The sequence below is a fragment of the Salvelinus fontinalis genome, chromosome 20, assembly GCF_029448725.1.
Source record: "Salvelinus fontinalis isolate EN_2023a chromosome 20, ASM2944872v1, whole genome shotgun sequence".
Classification (NCBI taxonomy): Eukaryota; Metazoa; Chordata; class Actinopteri; order Salmoniformes; family Salmonidae; genus Salvelinus; species Salvelinus fontinalis.
Genome location: NC_074684.1, coordinates 35,323,523 through 35,349,965, shown reverse-complemented (window position 1 = coordinate 35,349,965; position 26,443 = coordinate 35,323,523). Strand labels below are relative to the sequence as shown.

General features: G+C 46.7%; 1 protein-coding gene across 3 annotated transcripts in view; it reads right to left on the bottom strand.

Moving 5' to 3' along the window:
* Window positions 1-26,443, bottom strand: part of LOC129817780 (signal-induced proliferation-associated 1-like protein 1) — a 286,608-nt gene that overhangs the window by 166,611 nt on the left and 93,554 nt on the right. The gene's annotated exons all lie outside the window — the stretch shown is intronic.

Below are 26,443 nucleotides of genomic sequence, written 5' to 3'. Positions count from 1 at the left end.
TCAAAAAAATAAAGGGAACACTTAAACAACACAATGTAACTCCAAGTCAATCACACTTCTGTGAAATCAAACTGTCCACTTAGGAAGCAACACTGATTGACAATAAATTTCACATGCTGTTGTGCAAATGGAATAGACAAAAGGTGGAAATTATAGGCAATTAGCAAGACACCCCCCAAAACAGGAGTGATTCTGCAGGTGGTGACCACAGACCACTTCTCAGTTCCTATGCTTCCTGGCTGATGTTTTGGTCACTTTTGAATGCTGGCGGTGCTCTCACTCTAGTGGTAGCATGAGACGGAGTCTACAACCCACACAAGTGGCTCACGTAGTGCAGTTCATCCAGGATGGCACATCAATGCGAACTGTGGCAAAAAAGTTTGCTGTGTCTGTCAGAGTAGTGTCCTGAGCATGCAGGCGCTACCAGGAGACAGGCCAGTACATCAGGAGACGTGGAGGAGGCCGTAGGAGGGCAACAACCCAGCAGCAGGACCGCTACCTCCGCCTTTGTGCAAGGAGGTACACTGCCAGCGCCCTGCAAAATGACCTCCAGCAGGCCACAAATGTGCATGTGTCTGCTCAAACGGTCAGAAACAGACTCCATGAGGGTGGTATGAGGGCCCGACGTCCACAGTTGGGGGTTGTGCTTACACCCCAACACCGTGCAGGACGTTTGGCATTTGCCAGATAACACCAAGATTGGCAAATTCACCACTGGCGCCCTGTGCTCTTCACAGATGAAAGCAGGTTCACACTGAGCACATGAGCACGTGACAGACGTGACAGAGTCTGGAGACGCCGTGGAGAACGTTCTGCTGCCTGCAACATCCTCCAGCATGACCGGTTTGGCGATGGGTCAGTCATGGTGTGGGGTGGCATTTCTTTGTTGGGCCGCACAGCCCTCCATGTGCTCGCCAGAGGTAGCCTGACTGCCATTAGGTACCGAGATGAGATCCTCAGACCCCTTGTGAGACCATATGCTGACACATGCACATTTGTGGCCTGCTGGAGGTCATTTTGCAGGGCTCTGGCAGTGCACCTCCTTGCACTAAGGTGGAGGTACCGGTCCTGCTGCTGGGTTGTTGCCCTCCTACGGCCTCCTCCACGTCTCCTGATGTACTGGCCTGTCTCCTGGTAGGGCCTCCATGCTCTGGACACTACGCTGACAGACACAGCAAACCTTTTTGCCACAGTTCGCATTGATGTGCCATCCTGGATGAACTGCACTACGTGAGCCACTTGTGTGGGTTGTAGACTCCGTCTCATGCTACCACTAGAGTGAGAGCACCGCCAGCATTCAAAAGTGACCAAAACATCAGCCAGGAAGCATAGGAACTGAGAAGTGGTCTGTGGTCACCACCTGCAGAATCACTCCTGTTTTGGGGGGTGTTACTAATTGCCTATAATTTTCACCTTTTGTCTATTCCATTTGCACAACAGCATGTGAAATTTATTGTCAATCAGTGTTGCTTCCTAGGTGGACAGTTTGATTTCACAGAAGTGTGATTGACTTGGAGTTACATTGTGTTGTTTAAGAGTTCCCTTTATTTTTTTGAGCAGTATATATATATATATATATATATATATATATATATATATATATATATATATATATATATATATATATATTATTATTTTTTTACTTGTGTGTTTTTTTTGTTGGTTTTTTTTAGTTTTTTTTATTTATTATTTTTTATTTTATTTTATTTTTTATTTTTTTTAAATCGGCCGATTAATCGTTATCGGCTTTTTCATTCCTCCAATAATCGATGTTGACAAATCATAAATCGGTCGACCTCTGAGTAGATTCACTACAATGCTTTACAACAGTCAAAGGTCAGGTAAACAAAACAGTTTATGGCAGCCTCTCAAGGAAAGCTTGTTCAGAGATACTTTTGAGGAGATGGGAAACTCCAATTCAATTGTATTAACGGCAATTGTGTATGTTTCCCATGCGTCGTTAAAGGACCACGCAGTGCATTCTGGGTGATTCTGGGACAAGGACAGTTCTCCTTCAAGAAGTGTATGGGTGTCAATTGGGGGCTAGCTCAAAAAAACAACATTGGCATTAATTTTGTCAACCAGAAGTACAACATTTAGGGCTGACCCCATTTAGTGAACTGGTCGATTGTTTGGTAGATAGGCTGTTGGTCGACTGATATTTCTTTAGTTGAGCAGTAGCAACAAAAAAAATGTTCATGGTGTACAAGACACCTGTCTGATTCCCGCCTGTCCGAGTGGACTGATCCATTGTGGAGGCCGTGGGGATGGGACAGTCCATCACTAAGACAGCCGCTACTGAAATTGTATATGGTTATGTTCTGTAAGAACAAATGGTGCAAGTCTAAAAAATAACATTATTTTATAACAAAATGTGCTTTCTCCTGTGTTAAAATAAAACGACCCTTGAATAATTAGCATAAACAATAAATAAATAAAACGTTACATTTCAGGAAAATTGTTTTTCGTCTTTGCTGTAGTAAAGGCTTTCCATCTTTTATTTTCTTAAAATAAAAATCATAATAAACATGACAATAGACTCTCTGGTACCCTTATAATTAATGTAGTGTTGTTTACATTGTTCCAAAACGTTCAGAACAATTATATTGTAACCTAACAGCACCTGTTTGACATACATAATATACACACAGCGCTCGCTCCTTACTGGATCAAGAAAAATAAGGTATTTGACTTCCTATTTTACCTCCTGAGGAACCAGTAAACATTCCCCCATTTTGAGTTTATTATAGCCAGCTAACTTTAACCAAGTGACAAGGACAGGGCTGTGTTGACTTTGGCACCAGTCCAGTGTTTAAACATATGTAGGACAGCCGGCTAGCTAGCTAGGCTAACTGCTTTGCTGGCTCGATAAAGCCTAACTACATTACTATTACTGGTTAACCAGCCAGCTAACGTTAACCAGCCAGCTAACGTTAACCAGCCAGCTAACGTTAACCAGCCAGCTAACGTTAACCAGCCAGCTAACGTTAACCAAGTGATGAGGACAGGGCTGCTTGCTTCGCGTACTTTTGAAGATTTACTTATTCAAATACGTTGTCGCTGATGAGCTACTCACCGTCAACCCACCATGCCCACTCTGACGAGCTACTCACCGTCAACCCACCACGCCCACTCTGACGAGCTACTCACCGTCAACCCACCACGCCCACTCTGACGAGCTACTCACCGTCAACCCACCACGCCCAGTCTGACGAGCTACTCACCGTCAACCCACCACGCCCAGTCTGACGAGCTACTCACCGTCAACCCACCATGCCCAGTCTGACGAGCTACTCACCGTCAACCCACCACGCCCACTCTGACGAGCTACTCACCGTCAACCCACCACGCCCACTCTGACGAGCTACTCACCGTCAACCCACCACGCCCACTCTGACGAGCTACTCACCGTCAACCCACCACGCCCACTCTGACGAGCTACTCACCGTCAACCCACCACGCCCACTCTGACGAGCTACTCACCGTCAACCCACCACGCCCACTCTGACGAGCTACTCACCGTCAACCCACCACGCCCACTCTGACGAGCTACTCACCGTCAACCCACCACGCCCACTCTGACGAGCTACTCACCGTCAACCCACCACGCCCACTCTGACGAGCTACTCACCGTCAACCCACCACGCCCACTGACGAGCTACTCACCGTCAACCCACCACGCCCACTCTGACGAGCTACTCACCGTCAACCCACCACGCCCACTCTGACGAGCTACTCACCGTCAACCCACCACGCCCACTCTGACGAGCTACTTACCGTCAACCCACCACGCCCACTCTGACGAGCTACTCACCGTCAACCCACCACGCCCACTCTGACGAGCTACTCACCGTCAACCCACCACGCCCACTCTGACGAGCTACTCACCGTCAACCCATCACGCCCACACTGACGAGCTACTCACCGTCAACCCACCACGCCCACTGACGAGCTACTCACCGTCAACCCACCACGCCCACTGACGAGCTACTCACCGTCAACCCACCACGCCCACTCTGACGAGCTACTCACCGTCAACCCACCATGCCCACTGACGAGCTACTCACCGTCAACCCACCATGCCCACTCTGACGAGCTACTCACCGTCAACCCACCATGCCCACTCTGACGTCGTGACGAATAATGATCAATATACAGCTCAGAGCGCCCTCTTCAGGCAACCATTGATTTTTTTTTTTTTAAATGACCGCAAATGAGGACACTTATTTGTTCATTCTATGTATATAATATCGGTGGATTAAAGATTGATACAAATATTTCTGAGAAAGACTAATATCGTCCCGATAATATTGGTCAACCGATTCGTTGACGAATAGGGGGGGGGGGGGGGGGCGAGGAGAGCGTTGCTAAAATAACCAAATATGGTCGATCATAACCAAATATGGTCGATCTGGCAAGAAGTCATACACCCACATGGATAATATTAAAACACCCCCGGTGTCTCCCCTGTGCACCAGGCCTGTGATGAGTCTTTCAACTCCCACGGACTCCCCTCCCCAGACGGTTTTCAGGAGCATCCATTTGCCTCTGGAAACAGATATGGTTTTGTGTGAGATGGAGAATAGGATCTCACACACACACACACACACACACACACACACACACACACCTTTAGAGCCTCTAACAACTAGAGATGCAGACAGCAGGGATGGTGATTGTTTTAAGACCGGAGAGAGGTCTTAAAATAAAGATAGGCCGTAATGGACCACACAAGCCTCCTAACCGTGTGTGTTTGTGGGTGTGTGTTTGTGGGTGTGTGTGTGTCCACTCTTACACCTTATCGGTTGTGCTTGGTTGTGCTTGGTTGTGCTTGGTTTGACTGTGGACCCGTAGGACATTCCCAGCTGTGCTTTCTAACGTCCTCGAGGATTTGAATTTCAACGTCACTACAACAACAGTTACTGTACTCTTTCTGAGAGTAAAAAATTTAAAATAAAAACATGCAAGAACATGTAGTTTGAGACTTTAAATAGTTTGAGACTTTAATACCAGGTTAGCCAAGCCGGTGGTCCAAAAGAACGCTGGATTGGGTAAGTAGGCCAAACTGGTTGATAATTAGTACTTACACAGAGTTAATGCTGTAATATTGCTCTCGGCCAGGGGGTCACCATAACAACACTTTGATGAGGATATTAGTGTCATAGTAGTCCAGTAACCATGGTGATTTAATCATTTAGAATGAGAGCTTTGAGGGCGATGATTAAGGAAAATGCTGATTCTGATACACCTTTAGGCTCACATAGACCTAACACTAATGAAAATGAATCAAAACTATTTCAAAAGGACATTGAAAAGATGCAAAGATAGAAGTTTCTCCTCCTGTGAGTTAACCAAGTAGTTTCTCCTCCTGTGAGTTAACCAAGTAGTTTCTCCTCCTGTGAGTTAACCAAGTAGTTTCTCCTCCTGTGAGTTAACCAAGTAGTTTCTCCTCCTGTGAGTTAACCAAGTAGTTTCTCCTCCTGTGAGTTAACCAAGTAGTTTCTCCTCCTGTGAGTTAACCAAGTAGTTTCTCCTCCTGTGAGTTAACCAAGTAGTTTCTCCTCCTGTGAGTTAACCAAGTAGTTTCTCCTCCTGTGAGTTAACCAAGTAGTTTCTCCTCCTGTGAGTTAACCAAGTAGTTTCTCCTCCTGTGAGATAACCAAGTAGTTTCTCCTCCTGTGAGTTAACCAAGTAGTTTCTCCTCCTGTGAGTTAACCAAGTAGTTTCTCCTCCTGTGAGTTAACCAAGTAATTTCTCCTCCTGTGAGTTAACCAAGTAGTTTCTCCTCCTGTGAGTTAACCAAGTAGTTTCTCCTCCTGTGAGTTAACCAAGTAGTTTCTCCTTGGGCAAAACCCTCCCCCGCCCTCCGTTTGGCAAATCCGACCACGACGCCATCTTGCTCGTTCTGTCTTATAGGCAGAAACTCAAACAGGGTGTACCAGTGATGAGAACCATTCAACGCTGGTCTGACCAATCGGAAGCCACGCTTCAAGATTGTTTTGATCACGCAGACTGGAATATGTTCCAGTCAGCCTCAGAGAACAACATCGACCTATACGCTGACTCAGAGAACAACATCGACCTATACGCTGACTCAGAGAACAACATCGACCTATACGCTGACTCAGAGAACAACATCGACCTATACGCTGACTCAGAGAACAACATCGACCTATACGCTGACTCAGAGAACAACATCGACCTATACGCTGACTCAGAGAACAACATCGACCTATACGCTGACTCAGAGAACAACATCGACCTATACGCTGACTCAGAGAACAACATCGACCTATACGCTGACTCAGAGAACAACATCGACCTATACGCTGACTCAGAGAACAACATCGACCTATACGCTGACTCAGAGAACAACATCGACCTATACGCTGACTCAGAGAACAACATCGACCTATACGCTGACTCAGAGAACAACATCGACCTATACGCTGACTCAGAGAACAACATCGACCTATACGCTGACTCAGAGAACAACATCGACCTATACGCTGACTCAGAGAACAACATCGACCTATACGCTGACTCAGAGAACAACATCGACCTATACGCTGACTCAGAGAACAACATCGACCTATACGCTGACTCAGAGAACAACATCGACCTATACGCTGACTCAGAGAACAACATCGACCTATACGCTGACTCAGAGAACAACATCGACCTATACGCTGACTCAGAGAACAACATCGACCTATACGCCGACTTGGTGAGTGTGTTTATAAAGAAGTGCATTGGAGATGTTGTACCCACTGTGACTATTACAACTTACCCCCAACCACAACCACTACCCACAACCATAGAAGGATTGAGGCATTAATGCTAAACTAAACGATCAACCGCATTTAACCATGAAAAAAAGGTCTGGGAATATAGCTGAATATAAAGAGTGTAGTCACTCCCTCCACAAGGCAATCAAACAAGCGAAACGCCGGTACAGGGACAAGGTGGAGTCGCAATTCAACGGCTCAGACACAACGTATGTGGCAGGGTCTACAGGAAATACAAAAACAAAAACAGCCACGTCACGGACGTCACGCCTCCAGACAAACTAAACACCTTCTTTGCCTGCTTTGAGGCTAACAAAGACTGCAGACCCCCCTCCTTCTCCGTGGCCGACGTGAGTAAAACATTTAAACGTGTTAACCTTCGCAAGGCTGCCGGCCCAGACAGCATCCCTAGCCGCGTCCTCAGACCATGCGCAGACCAGCTGGCCGGTGTGTTATGGACATATACAATCTCTCCCTATCCTAGTCTGTTGTCCACACATGCTTCAATATGGCTACCATTGTCCCTGTACCCAAGAAGGCAAAGATAACTGAACTAAATGACTACCGCCCCGTAGCACTCACTTCTGTCATTATGAAGTGCTTTGAGAGGCTAGTCAAGGATCATATCACCTCCACCTTACCGGCTACCCTTGACCCACTTCAGTTTGCATACCGCCCCAATAAGTCCACAGACGACGCAATTGCCATCACACTGTATTCTGCCCTATCCCATCTGGACAAAAATAATACCTATATAAGAATGCCATCACACTGTATTCTGCCCTATCCCATCTGGACAAAAATAATACCTATATAAGAATGCCATCACACTGTATTCTGCCCTATCCCATCTGGACAAAAATAATACCTATATAAGAATGCCATCACACTGTATTCTGCCCTATCCCATCTGGACAAAAATAATACCTATATAAGAATGCCATCACACTGTATTCTGCCCTATCCCATCTGGACAAAAATAATACCTATATAAGAATGCCATCACACTGTATTCTGCCCTATCCCATCTGGACAAAAATAATACCTATATAAGAATGCCATCACACTGTATTCTGCCCTATCCCATCTGGACAAGACGAATACCTATATAAGAATGCTGTTCATTGACTAAAGCTCATCATCAAGCTGGAGGCCCTGGGTCTCAACCCTGCCCTGTGCAATTGGGTCCTGGACTTTCTGGCGGGCCGCCCCCCAGGTGATGAAGGTAGGAAACAACATCTCCACTTCGCTGACCCTCAACACTGGGGCCCCACAAGGGTGTGTAGTCAGCCCTCTGCTGTACTCCCTGTTCACCCACGACTGAGTGGCCATGCACACCTTCAACTCAATCATCAAGTTTGCAGATGACACAACAGTAGTGGGCTTGATTACCAACAATGACAAGACAGCCTATAGGGAGGAGGTGACAGCCTATAGGGAGGAGGTGAGGGCCTACAGGGAGGAGGTGAGGGCCTACAGGGAGGAGGTGAGGGAACACCCGGAGTGTGGTGTCAGGAAAACAACCTCTCTCTCAACATCAACTAAACAAAGGAGATGATCGTGGACTTCAGGAAACTGCAGAGGGAGTACCCCCCCCCCCCCCCATCCACGTCGACGGGACAGTAGTAGAGAAAGTTAAGTTCCTGGGCGTACACATCACGGACAAACTGAAATGGTCCACCCACACAGACAGCGTTGTGAAGAAGGCGCAACAGCACCTCTTCAACCTCAGGAGGCTGAAGAAATTTGGCTTGTCACCCACAAACACTCAAACTTTTACAGATGCAGAATCGAGAGCATCCTGTCGGGCTGTATCACAGCCTGGTACGGCAACTGCACCGCCCGCAACCGTAAGGCTCTCCAGAGGGTAGTGAGGTCTGCACAACCTCTGGCAAACTACCTGCCCTCCAGGACACCTACACCACCCGATGTCACAGGAAGGCCATAAAGATCATCAAGGACAACAACCACCCGAGCCACTGCCTGTTCACCCCGCTATCATCCAGAAGGCGAGATCAGTACAAGTGCATCAAAGCTGGGACCGAGAGACTGAAAAACAGCTTCTTTCTCAAGGCCATCAGACTGCTAAACAGCCATCACCAACTCAGAGAGGGTGTCGCCTACATTGAGACCCAATTACTGGCCACTTTAATAAATGGATCACTAGTCACTTCAATAATGCCACTTTAATAATGTTTACATATCTTACATTACTCATATCACATGTATATACTGTATTTTATACCATCTATTGCACCTTGCCTATGTTGCTCTGTCATTGCTCATCCATATATTTATATGTACATATTCTCATTCACCCCTTTAGATGTGTGTGTATTAGGTAGTTGTTGTGGAAATTGTTAGATCACTTGTTAGATATTACTACAGTGTCGGAACTAGAAACACAACCATTTCGCTACACCTGCAATAACATCTGCTAACCATGTGTATGTGACCAATAACATTTGATTTGATTCATTGTCTTCTGTGTGTTAACCAAGTCTGTTTCTCCTTGGGCCTATTCATTGTCTTCTGTGTGTTAACCAAGTCTGTTTCTCCATGGGCCTATTCATTGTCTTCTGTGTGTTAACCAAGTCTGTTTCTCCATGGGCCTATTCATTGTCTTCTGTGTGTTAACCAAGTCTGTTTCTCCTTGGGCCTATTCATTGTCTTCTGTGTGTTAACCAAGTCTGTTTCTCCTTGGGCCTATTCATTGTCTTCTGTGTGTACACCAAGTCTGTTTCTCCTTGGGCCTATTCATTGTCTTCTGTGTGTTAACCAAGTCTGTTTCTCCTTGGGCCTATTCAATGTCTTCTGTGTGTTAACCAAGTCTGTTTCTCCTTGGGCCTATTCATTGTCTTCTGTGTGTTAACCAAGTCTGTTTCTCCATGGGCCTATTCATTGTCTTGACACAATTGACCTGCTACAAAACATAAAACACTGCCAGGTTTTTAATTTCTCATGAGTGGTAAAGCAGATGTTTCAAAGTGTGTGACAATCCCACCTAAACTGCTGTCTATCGCTTGAAAACCACCTACTCCACCAACGGGTTAGTGTTCAGAACACATCAGCCGTCAGAACACATCAGCCGTCAGAACACATCAGCCGTCAGAACACATCAGCCGTCAGAACACATCAGCCGTCAGAACACATCAGCCGTCAGAACACATCAGCCGTCAGAACACATCAGCCGTCAGAACACATCAGCCGTCAGAACTCATCAGCCTTCAGAACACATCAGCCTTCAGAACACCAGCCTTCACTACTGGAAAGCAGAAGGCTTATATTCTGAGCTCTCTCTCATTTGCTTGTGAGCAGCAATACTACACTGAATATGGCACTTAAATATGGGTGGGCTCTCTCTCCTTTCTCCTCTCTCTGGGGGTTGACTGCTGGGTTGGCCCTCTCCTCTCCTCTCTCTGGGGGTTGACTGCTGGGTTGGCCCTCTCCTCTCCTCTCTCTCTGGGGGTTGACTGCTGGGTTGGCCCTCTCCTCTCCTCTCTCTGGGGGTTGACTGCTGGGTTGGCCCTCTCCTCTCCTCTCTCTGGGGGTTGACTGCTGGGTTGGCCCTCTCCTCTCCTCTCTCTGGGGGTTGACTGCTGGGTTGGCCCTCTCCTCTCCTCTCTCTGGGGGTTGACTGCTGGGTTGGCCCTCTCCTCTCCTCTCTCTGGGGGTTGACTGCTGGGTTGGCCCTCTCCTCTCCTCTCTCTGGGGGTTGACTGCTGGGTTGGCCCTCTCCTCTCCTCTCTCTGGGGGTTGACTGCTGGGTTGGCCCTCTCCTCTCCTCTCTCTGGGGGTTGACTGCTGGGTTGGCCCTCTCCTCTCCTCTCTCTGGGGGTTGACTGCTGGGTTGGCCCTCTCCTCTCCTCTCCTCTCTCTGGGGGTTGACTGCTGGGTTGGCCCTCTCCTCTCCTCTCTCTGGGGGTTGACTGCTGGGTTGGCCCTCTCCTCTCCTCTCTCTGGGGGTTGACTGCTGGGTTGGCCCTCTCCTCTCCTCTCTCTCTGGGGGTTGACTGCTGGGTTGGCCCTCTCCTCTCCTCTCTCTGGGGGTTGACTGCTGGGTTGGCCCTCTCCTCTCCTCTCTCTGGGGGTTGACTGCTGGGTTGGCCCTCTCCTCTCCTCTCTCTGGGGGTTGACTGCTGGGTTGGCCCTCTCCTCTCCTCTCTCTCTGGGGGTTGACTGCTGGGTTGGCCCTCTCCTCTCCTCTCTCTGGGGGTTGACTGCTGGGTTGGCCCTCTCCTCTCCTCTCTCTGGGGGTTGACTGCTGGGTTGGTCCTCTCCTCTCTCTCTGGGGGTTGACTGCTGGGTTGGCCCTCTCCTCTCCTCTCTCTCTGGGGGTTGACTGCTGGGTTGGCCCTCTCCTCTCCTCTCTCTCTGGGGGTTGACTGCTGGGTTGGCCCTCTCCTCTCCTCTCTCTGGGGGTTGACTGCTGGGTTGGCCCTCTCCTCTCCTCTCTCTGGGGGTTGACTGCTGGGTTGGCCCTCTCCTCTCCTCTCTCTGGGGGTTGACTGCTGGGTTGGCCCTCTCCTCTCCTCTCTCTGGGGGTTGACTGCTGGGTTGGCCCTCTCCTCTCCTCTCTCTGGGGGTTGACTGCTGGGTTGGCCCTCTCCTCTCCTCTCTCTGGGGGTTGACTGCTGGGTTGGCCCTCTCCTCTCCTCTCTCTGGGGGTTGACTGCTGGGTTGGCCCTCTCCTCTCCTCTCTCTGGGGGTTGACTGCTGGGTTGGCCCTCTCCTCTCCTCTCTCTGGGGGTTGACTGCTGGGTTGGCCCTCTCCTCTCCTCTCTCTGGGGGTTGACTGCTGGGTTGGCCCTCTCCTCTCCTCTCTCTGGGGGTTGACTGCTGGGTTGGCCCTCTCCTCTCCTCTCTCTGGGGGTTGACTGCTGGGTTGGCCCTCTCCTCTCCTCTCTCTGGGGGTTGACTGCTGGGTTGGCCCTCTCCTCTCCTCTCTCTGGGGGTTGACTGCCTGGTTGGCCCTCTCCAGTGACACTGACACAGCCATTGTACCATTTGCCCAAAAGACCACATTCAGTCACTTTGGAGAACAAAACATGGATGGTGTGTGTGTGTGTGTGTGTGTGTGTGTGTGTGTGTGTGTGTGTGTGTGTGTGTGTGTGTGTGTGTGTGTGTGTGTGTGTGTGTGTGTGTGTGTGTGTGTGTGTGTGTGTGTGTGTGTGTGTGTGTGTGTGTGTGTGTGTGTGTGTGTGTGAGTGAGAGAGAGAGAGAGAATGGAAATACCCCTCCACAATGAGACACTTTCTCCTCTTCTGGTCTAATTCCAGCTCCTCTGATGAAAGCCTCTGTCTAAACCCTGTCAGACAACAGCTCATTATTACTGCCAGGGTTTTGTTCCTGGGCTGGTATACAGAAAGAGACCCTTATAATAACACCCCAAATCTTTCTGACTGAATCACTGTGCTAAAGCTTTACCAGGCTGTTAGAGGACTCATCTCAACACAGAGACACACACACACAGATGGAACACACACACACACAGATGGAACACACACACACACACAGATGGAACACACACACACAGAGATGGAACACACACACACAGAGATGGAACACACACACACAGAGATGGAACACACACACACAAATGAAACACACACACACAAATGAAACACACACACACAGATGGAACACACACACACAAATGAAACACACACACACAAATGAAACACACACACACAGATGGAACACACACACACACAGATGGAACACACACACACACAGATGGAACACACACACACACAGATGGAACACACACACACACAGATGGAACACACACACACACAGATGGAACACACACACACACAGATGGAACACACACACACACAGATGGAACACACACACACACAGATGGAACACACACACACACAGATGGAACACACACACACACAGATGGAACACACACACACAAATGAAACACACACACAAATGAAACACACACACACAGATGGAACACACACACACACAAATGAAACACACACACACACAGATGGAACACACACACACAGATGGAACACACACACACAGATGGAACACACACACACAGATGGAACACACACACACAGATGGAACACACACACACACAGATGGAACACACACACACACAGATGGAACACACACACACACAGATGGAACACACACACACACAGATGGAACACACACACACACAGATGGAACACACACACACACAGATGGAACACACACACACACAGATGGAACACACACACACACAGATGGAACACACACACACACAGATGGAACACACACACACACAGATGGAACACACACACACACAGATGGAACACACACACACACAGATGGAACACTCACACACAGATGGAACACACACACACAGATGGAACACACACACACAGATGGAACACACACAAATGAAACACACACACACAGATGGAACACACACACACAGATGGAACACACACACACACAAATGAAACACACACACACAGATGGAACACACACACACAGATGGAACACACACACACAGATGGAACACACACACACAGATGGAACACACACACACAGATGGAACACACACACACACAGATGGAACACACACACACAGATGGAACACACACACACACAGATGGAACACACACAGATGGAACACACACAGATGGAACACACACACACAGACGGAACACACAAACACGGCACACACACACACACGGAACACACACGCGGCACACACACACACACAACGAACCCGCACACACACACACACACAACACACACACACACAAGGAACACACACACAAGGAACACACACACAAGGAACACACACACACAAGGAACACACACACAAGGAACACACACACGCACTCAAAAAGAAATGAAGGAACTCTGCAAACTGAAGCCATTCAATTGAAATGAGAACAGCACCACATCTTACATTTCTCCTTTCTCTTGGAGTGAGGGATTGAGGGTGTGAGGGAGGGAGTGAGGGTGTGAGGGAGGGAGTGAGGGTGTGAGGGAGTGAGGGTGTGAGTGAGAAAGTGAGTGAGAAAGTGAGGGAGGGAGTGAGGGAGGGAGTGAGTGAGGGAGTGAGTGAGGGAGTGAGGGTGTGAGGGAGTGAGGGTGTGAGGGAGTGAGGGTGTGAGGGAGTGAGGGTGTGAGGGAGGGAGTGAGGGTGTGAGGGAGGGAGTGAGGGTGTGAGGGAGGGAGTGAGGGTGTGAGGGAGGGAGTGAGGGAGTGAGGGAGTGAGGGTGTGAGGGAGTGAGGGTGTGAGGGAGGGAGTGAGGGTGTGAGGGAGGGAGTGAGGGTGTGAGGGAGGGAGTGAGGGAGTGAGGGAGTGAGGGTGTGAGGGAGGGAGTGAGGGAGTGAGGGAGGGAGGGTGTGAGGGTGTGAGTGAGGGTGTGAGTGAGGGAGTGAGGGAGGGAGTGAGTGAGGGAGAGGGGGTGTGAGGGAGGGAGTGAGTGAGGGAGAGAGGGTGTGAGGGTGTGAGGGTGTGAGGGAGTGAGGGTGTGAGGGTGTGAGGGAGGGAGTGAGGGAGTGAGGGTGTGAGGGAGTGAGGGTGTGAGGGAGTGAGGGAGTGAGGGAGTGAGGGTGTGAGGGTGTGAGGGTGTGAGGGTGTGAGGGTGTGAGGGTGTGAGTGTGTGAGGGTATGAGGATGTGAGGGTATGAGGATGTGAGGGTGTGAGGGTGTGAGGGTGTGAGGGTGTGAGTGTGTGAGGGTGTGAGGATGTGAGGGAGGGAGTGAGGTCATCCTGAACCTGAGAACATCATTACCACCTAAATACTTCTAGTACATCTCCCCTCCACTGTCAACCCTCCATGTCCTTTCATCAGACTCTTGTCAAGACTTAAGGACTAGAGGTTGACCCGATTAATCGGAATGAACAATTAATTAGGGCCGATTTCATGTTTTCATAACAATCAGAAATCGGTATTTTGGGGCGCCGATTTGGCCGTTTTTTTTTTTTACACCTTTATTTAACCTTTATTTAACTAGGCAAGTCAGTTAAGAACACATTCTTATTTTCAATGACGGCCTAGGAACGGTTGGTTAACTGCCTCGTTCAGCGGCAGAACGACCTATTTTCACCTTGTCAGCTCGGGGGATTCAATCTTGCAACCTTACAGTTAACTAGTCCAACGCTCTAACCACCTGCCTCTCATTGCACTCCACGAGGAGACTGCCTGTTACACGAATGCAGTAGGAAGGCAAGGTAAGTTGCTAGCTAGCATTAAACTTATCGTATAAAAAACATTCAAACAATCAATTATAAATCACTAGTTAACTACACATGGTTGATGATATTACTAGTTTATCTAGCGTGTCCTGAGTTGCATATAATCGATGCGGTGCGTATCGTTGCTCCAATGTGTACCTAACCATGAACATCAATGCCTTTCTTAAAATCAATACACAGAAGTATATATTTTTAAACCTGCATATTTAGCTCAAAGAAATCCAGGTTAGCAGGCAATATTAACCAGGTGAAATTGTGTCACTTCTCTTGCGTTCATTGCACGCAGAGTCAGTGTATATGCAACAGTTTGGGTCAGTACAGTACAGTCACTGTCTTTCTGTTGCTCTCTCTAACTCAACTCTGTCTCTCTGCCTTTCTTCAATCTCCAGCTTTTTAAACTCCAACAGCATCCCAGGAAGGAACACAAGACTCCCACACGCTGAAATATCTTCTGTTGTTCTCTCCCCATCTCTTCTGTTGTCATCAAACGGTCCTCCCATTGGGGCGTTAGGGGTAGCTCCCCACTTGTGATTGGCCAATTACAAGTGGGGCGTTGCCCCTAACGCCCTAAAGGAGCGCCGCTGATGACCACAACAGAAGAGATGGGAGAGAGAGAGAGAGGTGTAATATAAAACTAATGGATTATGTTTTAAATGCTCAGAAAAGCGTAGCAAATGTGTACATTTTCCTGTTTCTAAAATATATTGTTGAAAACAAGCTGTTCAGTTAAATTCTACACTGCCCTCAGTGACTGACAGCAGCAGCTCCGTCTCAGTGGACGCAGAGACCAACACTGCCCTCAGTGACTGACAGCAGCAGCTCCGTCTCAGTGGGCGCAGAGACCAACACTGCCATTCTGGGACAATATAGGGAACAGGTTGTTCTTCTGGGACAATATAGGGAACAGGTTGTTCTTCTGGGACAATATAGGAAACAGGTTGTTCTTCTGGGACAATATAGGGAACAGGTTGTTCTTCTGGGACAATATAGGGAACAGGTTGTTCTTCTGGGACAATATAGGGAACAGGTTGTTCTTCTGGGACAATATAGGGAACAGGTTGTTCTTCTGGGACAATATAGGGAACAGGTTGTTCTTCTGGGACAATATAGGGAACAGGTTGTTCTTCTGGGACAATATAGGGAACAGGTTGTTCTTCTGGGACAATATAGGGAACAGGTTGTTCTTCTGGGACAATATAGGGAACAGGTTGTTCTTCTGGGACAATATAGGAAACAGGTTGTTCTTCTGGGGCAATATAGGGAACAGGTTGTTCTTCTGGGACAATATAGGGAACAGGTTGTTCTTCCGGGACAATATAGGAAACAGGTTGTTCTTCCGGGACTCCCTCTCTCTCCCCCTCTCTCTCCCGCTCTCTCATACTGCTTTGTTATGCAGGGCTTGACATTCAGGTATATTATCCAGGAGCAAACCGGGCCAGCGCCAACTCAAATTTACTGGCCCGAATGAAAAACTGTCCCAGTCCAAGATCCGCACAGAAACGCTAATTCTGCATTATTATTTCAATAGCGTCAGGTTTTATCTTCCATTGGCGGGCTGAGCAAGGAACCAATAGCCTAAACTATCATCCAAATATAAATAATGACCTTTTAACTTTACATGTTTACATTGATTGTAAAAAAATATATATACTAATAATAATTGTGCAATCTCAAAAAAGGGGTTTGAAGGGGCGTATAAAATCGGTTTCATTTTTCTGTTTTCACGGTATTGATTATAGTTCTCTTTTGATTTCAACTCTCAAAAATAAGTCCTTTTTATTCAAATTATTTGTCCTGAAGTCTACAACAAAAACTTCCACCACATCAGGACACCACGTTAAAAACTTCAACCACATCAGGACACCACGTTAAAAACCTCCACCACCTCAGGACACCACGTTAAAAACTTCCACCACATCAGGACACCACGTTAAAAACTTCCACCACCTCAGGACACCACGTTAAAAACTTCCACCACCTCAGGACACCACGTTAAAAACTTCCACCACCTCAGGACACCACGTTAAAAACTTCCACCACCTCAGGACACCACGTTAAAAACTTCCACCACCTCAGGACACCACGTTAAAAACTTCCACCACCTCAGGACACCACGTTAAAAACTTCCACCACCTCAGGACACCACGTTAAAAACTTCCACCACCTCAGGACACCACGTTAAAAACTTCCACCACCTCAGGACACCACGTTAAAAACTTCCACCACCTCAGGACACCACGTTAAAAACTTCCACCACCTCAGGACACCACGTTAAAAACTTCCACCACCTCAGGACACCACGTTAAAAACTTTCCACCACATCAGGACATCACGTTAAAAAAGATCTGAAGAAAATATAATTAATAATAATAAATAACAATAGGATGTAGTTGCGCTTTAATTAAATTACGCCCCTAGAACGAGAACGTTGGCTAGCGGTGTTTCTGTCAGAGGAGGCTGGTGGGAGGATGTGTTTGTTACCCTTTCCTTTGATTCCATTACAGTCATTAGAATGAGCACTTCCTCCTAAAAAGCTCCTCTCACCAGCCGCCTGAGGTTTCTGTAATGTTACAGCGTTATGTACACCGTCTACACCAGGTGGTGTCAGGGAAGACCGGAAAATTTACCAAAAGACTCCAGCCACCCTAACAGTACCGTAGCATCAGCTCAGGAACCAACACCGTCTGGCAAACGGTACCGTGTAGTTCTCTGTAATCCCCATGTGGGATGTATTCCCTATTCCACTAGTAGTTCTCTGTAATCCCCATGTGGGATGTATTCCCTATTCCACTAGTAGTTCTCTGTAATCCCCATGTGGGATGTATTCCCTATTCCACTAGTAGTTCTCTGTAATCCCCACGTGGGATGTATTCCCTATTCCACTAGTAGTTCTCTGTAATCCCCATGTGGGATGTATTCCCTATTCCACTAGTAGTTCTCTGTAATCCCCATGTGGGATGTATTCCCTATTCCACTAGTAATAGAGTGGTACAGGAACACCTGTCTGCTCTGTTGGTCATGACATTGGGTTTGCATCCCAAAATAACAACCTATTCCTTATTATTGTGCTCTACTTCTGACAAGAGCCTTATGGGCTCTGGTCAACAGTAGTGCATTGAATAGGGACTAGGGTGCCAGTTGGGACTCAGAGAGACCGCCACAGCTTTAACCACTGTTCCATAAATCAGACAGGGAGAGTGAGGTTATGTCTTCAGCCAGGTGCACACACACACACACACACACGGCTGAGGAAATGAGCAGGCCTGCTGCCTGGGTTGGCTACGCTATGAGCCTGGGAACAGTATCACACAGAGAGAGAGAGTGTGTGTGTGTGTGTGTGTGTGTGTGTGTGTGTGTGTGTGTGTGTGTGTGTGTGATGGGGCCAACAGAGGATAAATCAGTCTACTGGCCTGACACTACGGAACTCCTCAGGCCTGGAACACACTACAGAGAGAGAGAGAGACACAGAGAGAGAAAAAGAGAGAGAAAAAGAGAGAAAAAGAGAGAGAAAAAGAGAGAAAAAGAGAGAGAAAAAGAGAGAAAAAGAGAGAGAAAAAGAAAGAAAAAGAGAGAGAAAAAGAGAGACACAGAGAGAGAAAAAGAGAGACACAGAGAGAGAAAAAGAGAGACACAGAGAGAGCGAGCGAGACACAGAGAGAGCGAGCGAGACACAGAGAGAGCGAGCGAGACACAGAGAGAGCGAGCGAGACACAGAGAGAGCGAGCGAGACACAGAGAGAGCGAGCGAGACACAGAGAGAGCGAGCGAGACACAGAGAGAGCGAGCGAGACACAGAGAGAGCGAGCGAGACACAGAGAGAGCGAGCGAGACACAGAGAGAGCGAGCGAGACACAGAGAGAGCGAGCGAGACACAGAGAGAGCGAGCGAGACACAGAGAGAGCGAGCGAGACACAGAGAGAGCGAGCGAGACACAGAGAGAGCGAGCGAGACACAGAGAGAGCGAGCGAGACACAGAGAGAGCGAGCGAGACACAGAGAGAGCGAGCGAGACACAGAGAGAGCGAGCGAGACACAGAGAGAGCGAGCGAGACACAGAGAGAGCGAGCGAGACACAGAGAGAGCGAGCGAGACACAGAGAGAGCGAGCGAGACACAGAGAGAGCGAGCGAGACACAGAGAGAGCGAGCGAGACACAGAGAGAGCGAGCGAGACACAGAGCGAGCGAGCGAGACACAGAGCGAGCGAGACACAGAGAGAGCGAGCGAGACACAGAGCGAGCGAGACACAGAGAGAGCGAGACACAGAGAGAGCGAGACACAGAGAGAGCGAGACACAGAGAGAGCGAGACACAGAGAGAGCGAGACACAGAGAGAGCGAGACACAGAGAGAGCGAGACACAGAGAGAGCGAGACACAGAGAGACACAGAGAGAGAGACACAGAGAGACACAGAGAGAGCGAGAGAGCGAGAGTTTGTTTTGTTTTCATCTCATGGACTCAAGCATGACGAAGAGGGCCTCATTTCCTACAATCCTACGAAAGGGCCTCATTTCCTACAATCCTACGAGAGGGCCTCATTTCCTACAATCCTACGAGAGGGCCTCATTTCCTACAATCCTACGAGAGGGCCTCATTTCCTACGTGTCTATAAGGACCTTACAAATGATCCTAAAACAGGCCACCCAAGTCTGGAATGCCATTTGGGTCTTTGCGTGTGAAGAAAGATACACGTCAAATAACACTATTTGACGCATCAAATAAGCTTGTTGACCAATCAGGACCTGAATAGGACCGCACGTCACATAATAATTGTGTATGTGTGATAATGTAGTTATTACACATTGATTACACAATCACTCGTATTTTATATAATGGTCACAATGATTCACCGATACGTATGTTATGCTGCTGGTAAAGTTGTGTCTCGCGCACCCGCCACTGCCGCACGAGCGCAGACGCACTTCCCCAAACTCTGGACAGTGCTGATCATAATAAGAGCTGGCTAGCTGATGGACGCACACACTGTTCTTGCCCAAAAACATAGCAAAATGAAATCTGTTTCAGTAGCTATAGGTTTTCCTAACTAACTAACTATCTAGCAAGGTGTTATCATCTAAAATAACCCTAATTTACAATACAGTTCTTATGTTGTTTGACGGTGTGAAGCTAGCCACAATAAGGATTAGCCACAATAGTGGAATGTGCCTTCAAAATAAAAGTCTGTCATTGACAGTGATGTAAATTAATACAAATAGTAGAATTATGTCATCATTTAATAGATCATGCTAAACGAGGTTGGAATGTTATATAAAATTCAACAAAAATAAACTTTGTTAATTTGACAAATATGTTGAAATCACACTTGGATGTATAAGACTGTAGCATTGCTTTGGGGACATACTTATTTCACTGTACAGCCTTACCTATGGATCGTGGATCAATGACATGGGGTATCAGTCTACTCCGTGACCCCCAGAGAACATTAGCATTGTAGCTCGTATTACGGGACTCTGAAACAACTGTGAGTCGAGCCACATTTACTGTGCCAGTCAACCTACTGTGTGTATTGAACACTATTCCAGAGGGAAAATAATACAACATGGATGTTTTGGAGTATGAGAACTCTGAGGACGTTGTTGGTTACTGAGTAGACTGATAGCACATTTCATTGATCCCCAATCCTTAGGTAAGGCTGTACAGTGCAATATGATTGTCAGTAGACACAATAGGCTGACTGGGAAGGTCATTTCCTGATCAGTCTAAGTCCCCGATAAGAGCTATGATGCTAATAATACAGAAACTCTTCACAGTTGTGTTTTTATGGGTGTCACCGAGTAGACTGATACCCCATTTGATTGCTCCACATTACAACACTCCAACCTTGTTTAACATTATCTAGTCTAAATATGGCATGATTCCACCAATTGTAATCTTCTGCGTCCCTTTCAAGAGGGACTTGTATTTTCAAGGCCAGCCGCAAATTCCCCTATTGTGGCTAATCCTTATTGTGGCTAGCTTCGTAACACATACCCCGGTTCGGTCAAGTCTTACTAACCAGAGAAAGTTTTGATGGTTTTCTTTTGTCATGTAACTTAGATTGACGCACCGGTGCATCGATCGACTCTGGGGGGGTTAACATCCATTGCGAATGATAATATATCAAATCTATAGTTCCTCACAGTAAGCTGTTTGAAAAGTCATTCCGACTATCTCCCCCTCGATTATCACCAATTCTTGGTGTGAAAGAGCTATGGCCCGCCTACTGCTGCATTGGCCTATAGGCTATGAATTCCATTAGATCATTACTTCAGCCGACCAATAGATCACAAGGAGTTCCATTAGATCATTTATTTAGCAGCCAATGGGTCACGGTGTATCAATGTGTCCATATGACAGAGGATGATGATATCACATTAGTTGCATTTTTTTACTTTTAGATTTTTTTAATTTAAAAAAATATTTATTAAATTAACATATAGAACAATTAAGCATGACGATCAAATGTATTTACAATCGACTGGCATTTCCATCAATAAATAAAAAGCATTATTTAGCAACGGGATTTTTTTGAGGGCCGCCAAGTGATTTACCGACTTTTCATACCAAAAAAAATTGGCCCAAACAGAAACCCTGACACACACACAGCTCCAGGCCGACAGCTCGTAAAACCTCAGGCCTCATAGCCAGCCCTCCAACACTATAAACAACAGAAGCTGCAGGGTTGACTATAGAACGTCCCAGTCAACACAAATACTTTCTCACACAAACATCCCCAAGGGTTTCATCAGACAACACAAAGACAGGACGCCCTTCTGTCCCCAACACAGAAGTTTACAATGACAAGTATTTATCACAAGGCTCACCTCCTGTGAGGTTGAACAGACCAGAGCATAAACACAGAAGAGAAGAGAGGGATGGAGAAAGAGCGGGAGAAAGAGAGAGAGTTGGCAAACAAACACCAGAAACAAAAATGTAAACCCTCCCAAAAACATCTTCTAAGACAGAGCCCTGTTCTGATGGAAATTATAGACTAGTTTGTTCCTCTTCATTCAACCCAACATGCAACAGTCCTGATCGACAGTTGATGTTATTAAAACAACGGCTGACAAAGTTCCGTGGGCAGAGACATGTTAGCCTTCTACCTTAAAGAGTTGTTCTCAGTTGTCTACTACTTCCAGTCAAAACCCCTTCGATAAGACCTTTTGTTTATACACACACACAGAATACTTGACGACCTAAAAAAGGTACTGTTCACATCAAACATCAACGAAACACTGGGGAAGTTTTTACTACTGTCAAGTTTGAACCCCTTAAAAATGAATGATAATGTGGATGATAATGTGGATGATAATGTGGATGATAATGTGGATGATAATGTGGATGATAGATTCAAATTCATGGAGATTCCATTGCTTGATTTGATTGATTCACAGGGCATTCTATTCTAGCAATTACATAATAGGCCTAATCTTTAAAAAAGGTTAAGTGTCCACCCATACATCATAGCAAATGGAGACATTCGTCATGACAACAGGGTAACTGTCATGGCAACAGGAGAGAGACTGACAACTGCGTGTTAAAATGGCTGTGAAAACCCAAGCGCCAAGGACTCTGGGTAATCCTGGATTCTAAGAGGAAGGGGGGGGGGGGGGGGTGAGAGGGGGCAGAGGACACTGACACGTAATGCCTCCGTAAATGGAACAGTGAGAAATGGAATGGGAATGTGAGTGAGTTTCTTCTGAATTAAAGGCGTGCGCCTGGGCGGCGCTTAGTCCATCTCTGGTATGCCCTCAGCCATGACCCTCCAGTCACGCAGCTAACCTAGCCTAACCTAACCCAGTCTAAACACAACCCAGGCTAACCCAACCCAGTCTAAAGGGTAAATCTGTTGCCTGACTACAGACATCTGGGGCCACTCTGCTCTCATCTCCCCGTCTGTCTGCTTCAACCCTCTGTTTCTGGGTCAACCTTCTTTTCTCCCTTTCCTCCTCGTTTCTCTGCTCTAGGCACAGACAGTCCAGGGTCACAAGGCAAGGGAGGAGAGGAAGGAGGGAACAAGGGAGGAGAGGAAGGAGGGAACAAGGGAGGGCCGAACGCAGCACCACAGGAAATAGCTGGATACCTCAGTGTCTCCATCATAGTCCCTGTATATTTGTCTGACAGAGAGAAGTTAAAAACAGCAGGAAGTGAGGCGTAAAGAGGAATTCCTGTTGAGTGTTTTCAGACAGAGCCCCAGATTGTTGTTACATGGTTTCATCTATCCGTCATCCAGACCCTGGACTGGACCGTCTGTGTGGTCTGTGTGGTCCCCCCCCCCCCCTGCACTGTAGTAATGGTTCCATCCTCTCTGAGCAATGCACACACACACACACACACACAACGGTCTGCACCCCCTCATCTCTTGTGACTTTCAGTTGTGCTTGCTTCCACACAAGACAAATAACGGACGATTAGATGTGCGTGCGACTGAGGGGGAATGTGTGTGTGAGGCAGCAGCACATTTTTTCCTAGCCACCGTGCTTCTACACCTGCATTGCTTGCTGTTTTAGGCTGGGTTTCTGTAATAGCACTTTGAGATATCAGCTGATGTAAGAAGGGCTTAATAAACACATTTGATTGATTGATTGTGTGGGGGGCCGTTTCCAGTGTGTGTTCATACAGTTCTCTGAAACATGAGTTCAACTTCATTCTCTTGTTCTCCACTCTCTCCAGATGGAGGCAAGACCATCACACCAGACGTGGTAAAAATAGTCGCCGACCCAAATGGCACCCTATTCCTCATGCCTTTTGCACACATTGTATATAGATTCTTTTTTTCCTACCATGTTATTGACTTGTTTATTGTTTACTCCATGTGTAACAATGTGTTGTTGTCTGTTCACACTGCTATGCTTTATCTTGGCCAGGTCGCAGTTGCAAATGAGAACTTGTTCTCAACTAGCCTACCTGGTTAAATAAAGGTGAAATAAATAAAATAAAAAATTCCCTACATAGCACGACTTTGGGCCGGGGCCCATGGTGTTGTATCAGGAGGATCTCGCACAAAATATTCCGAATTACATTAAGATAATTCTACGTCTAACAAACACTTGTTGACTAAATCAACAACAAAGGGGAGTAGACTTCGGCTTCTGATCTTCTGCTTAGAGCGAGAGCAAAAAATATCATATATTTTTGCAAGGAATAATAGCATTTGATAACATATTTTAGGATATCAGAGCGGCGGTAAATGTCATGACGTGGCTCTCTTTGGGTATAGCGAGCACCATCCCCCTCTCTCTCACCACCTTTCTCTTCCCCCCTACACCCAGGCTCTGTTATCGCAGGTCATAAATTCCTAGAGGAGTCTCTCTCCTCATGGCCAGGCAGTATAGAGAGAAGGTTTCACAGGAGAACAAAGGAACCTCTTCTACCTCATAGAACTTGAGAACTGAACAATGTCCATGTTTTGGAGAATGTGTAAACGGTCGGGGAGAATCCAGCTACAACCGGTCCATTTCGTGGAATGTTTGTGAAACTCATGAGACAATACAACCACATTACCATAACTCTGTTTATACAAGAGTCTCAGTTGTCAGGCGTGCATCTAATTGTTGTATAAAATGAATGAGTAAAGATGAAACTATTTGTGAAATTATGTAATGTGATTTTAAACTGTTTAAATGAAGGAAACTCCAATTCCCTTTGGAGTTTAACTAAGTCATAGGCCCGCCCCATGAGCACAGACATTGATCTGGCGTCATGGGACAGCCCTTTCCTAATGTTCTGGATATAACCCCCACCTTGGGAATTTCCTAGGTGGTGGTTACCAAGCTTACCTCGATTACCGAGAGGGCTAAGGTTTGAGTAGAGACCATGCATTCCTCGTTGCTGAATTCTTAACCATACCACGTGGTTAAACTCTGAGACTATCGATACTGACAAAAAGGACAAATCTTTGATACTAGTCTGCAGCTAGGAATTGTGTACCATTGAATGCGAAGGCCGACAACCGCCGAAACATCTATTCTATTAGAACATTTCTGAATGGGACTCTGAAGTATCCATTCTAACCACGAAAGGATGAACTTCCAACAGAAAGAAGGATGATTCCCAACAGAGATCACGACGACACACTGAGCGTAAATATCTATATATTGATTGCAATTATTCCCGAATGAGTCAGCATTCATGTGCAAAGGATGAGCATTTCAGTTGTTATAATTATCAACTGTGTCGTGTCTTTTGTCTTTCGCGCCCTTCTCAGTCCCTTTGTCTACCAAGCCGTCATACCGGTTTAGCCCACTAGGGCACATCCCCTTCCATTTCCTAGTAACCATATCTACTGTTTGTTTGCTATGCATTTCTGTGATTATTTAGTTAGTTAATAAATAAATGACTGAGACAATTGATGTATGGATGATTCATAGTGAAGACTTGGTTCGTGCAGATAAGCAACAATTTACGACGTTTGGAATGAGACTACGTGAGGTAAAGAACAATTCATGAATTAGAAGACTAATTGATCAGATATTAAAATATCTGAAAGTTATATTAGGAAAATTATAACTTTGTAATGTGAATATTTTCCTTGGTGCCCCGACTTCCCAGTTAATAACATTTACATGATTAGTTTAAATCACGTAATAATAATTACAGAGAATTGATTTGATAAAATAACAGTCTTCAGTTTGATGATGACAAAGACACAACCTGAATCGCCAGCATTACAACCAGGAATACGACTTTCCCGAGTTGGACCCTTTGGTCGTACCCCCCCAAAGGGGTAGAGAGAGAGGCCCCCCCCCCCCCAAAGACAATTGAGCTCCAAAACAACGCCGGCGGAGAAGAAGTATTCGGAGTGGACTTCAAGTCTGATTCTCGAGGCGTGCAGACCATCCAACGCTTCCGAGTATATTACTCGCTAATGTTCAGTCTCTGGACAATAAAGTAGACGAGCTCAGGGCGAGGATCTCCTTCCAGAGAGACATCAGGGAACAGGAAGTACCTGTGCTAAGGTCCATTCAACGCTGGTGTGACCAATCGGAATCCACCTCTCCCACCCTAACTTTACAAAATTCAAACTTGCACTGCTTTTCTTTCATTCATTCGTTTTTTATGCATGAATATAATTGCTCACTGTTTGCCTTGGGCATTTCCTGCCCACTTTGCCAATGAAATAATTAAAATAATTGGCAACATCAAATGGTTTTGTGATGAATAAGCTATCATATTCAATGAAAGATGGAGTCGAATTTATTTCTGCCCATAACTCCAATGTTTTTTTCCATCATTCTTTATATCATTTTCTTGGCTTCATAATAACGTTTCTTCTCTTTTTTTGTTAACTTTAGTCACAATTTCTCAATTTTCAGTAAGTAAGCCAGTCAGATGTCCAGCCAGACTTATTAGCCACTCCTTTTGGCCATCTCTTTCAACCATACAGTTTTTCAATTCCTCATCGATCCATGGAGCCTTAACAGTTCTAACAGTCAGTT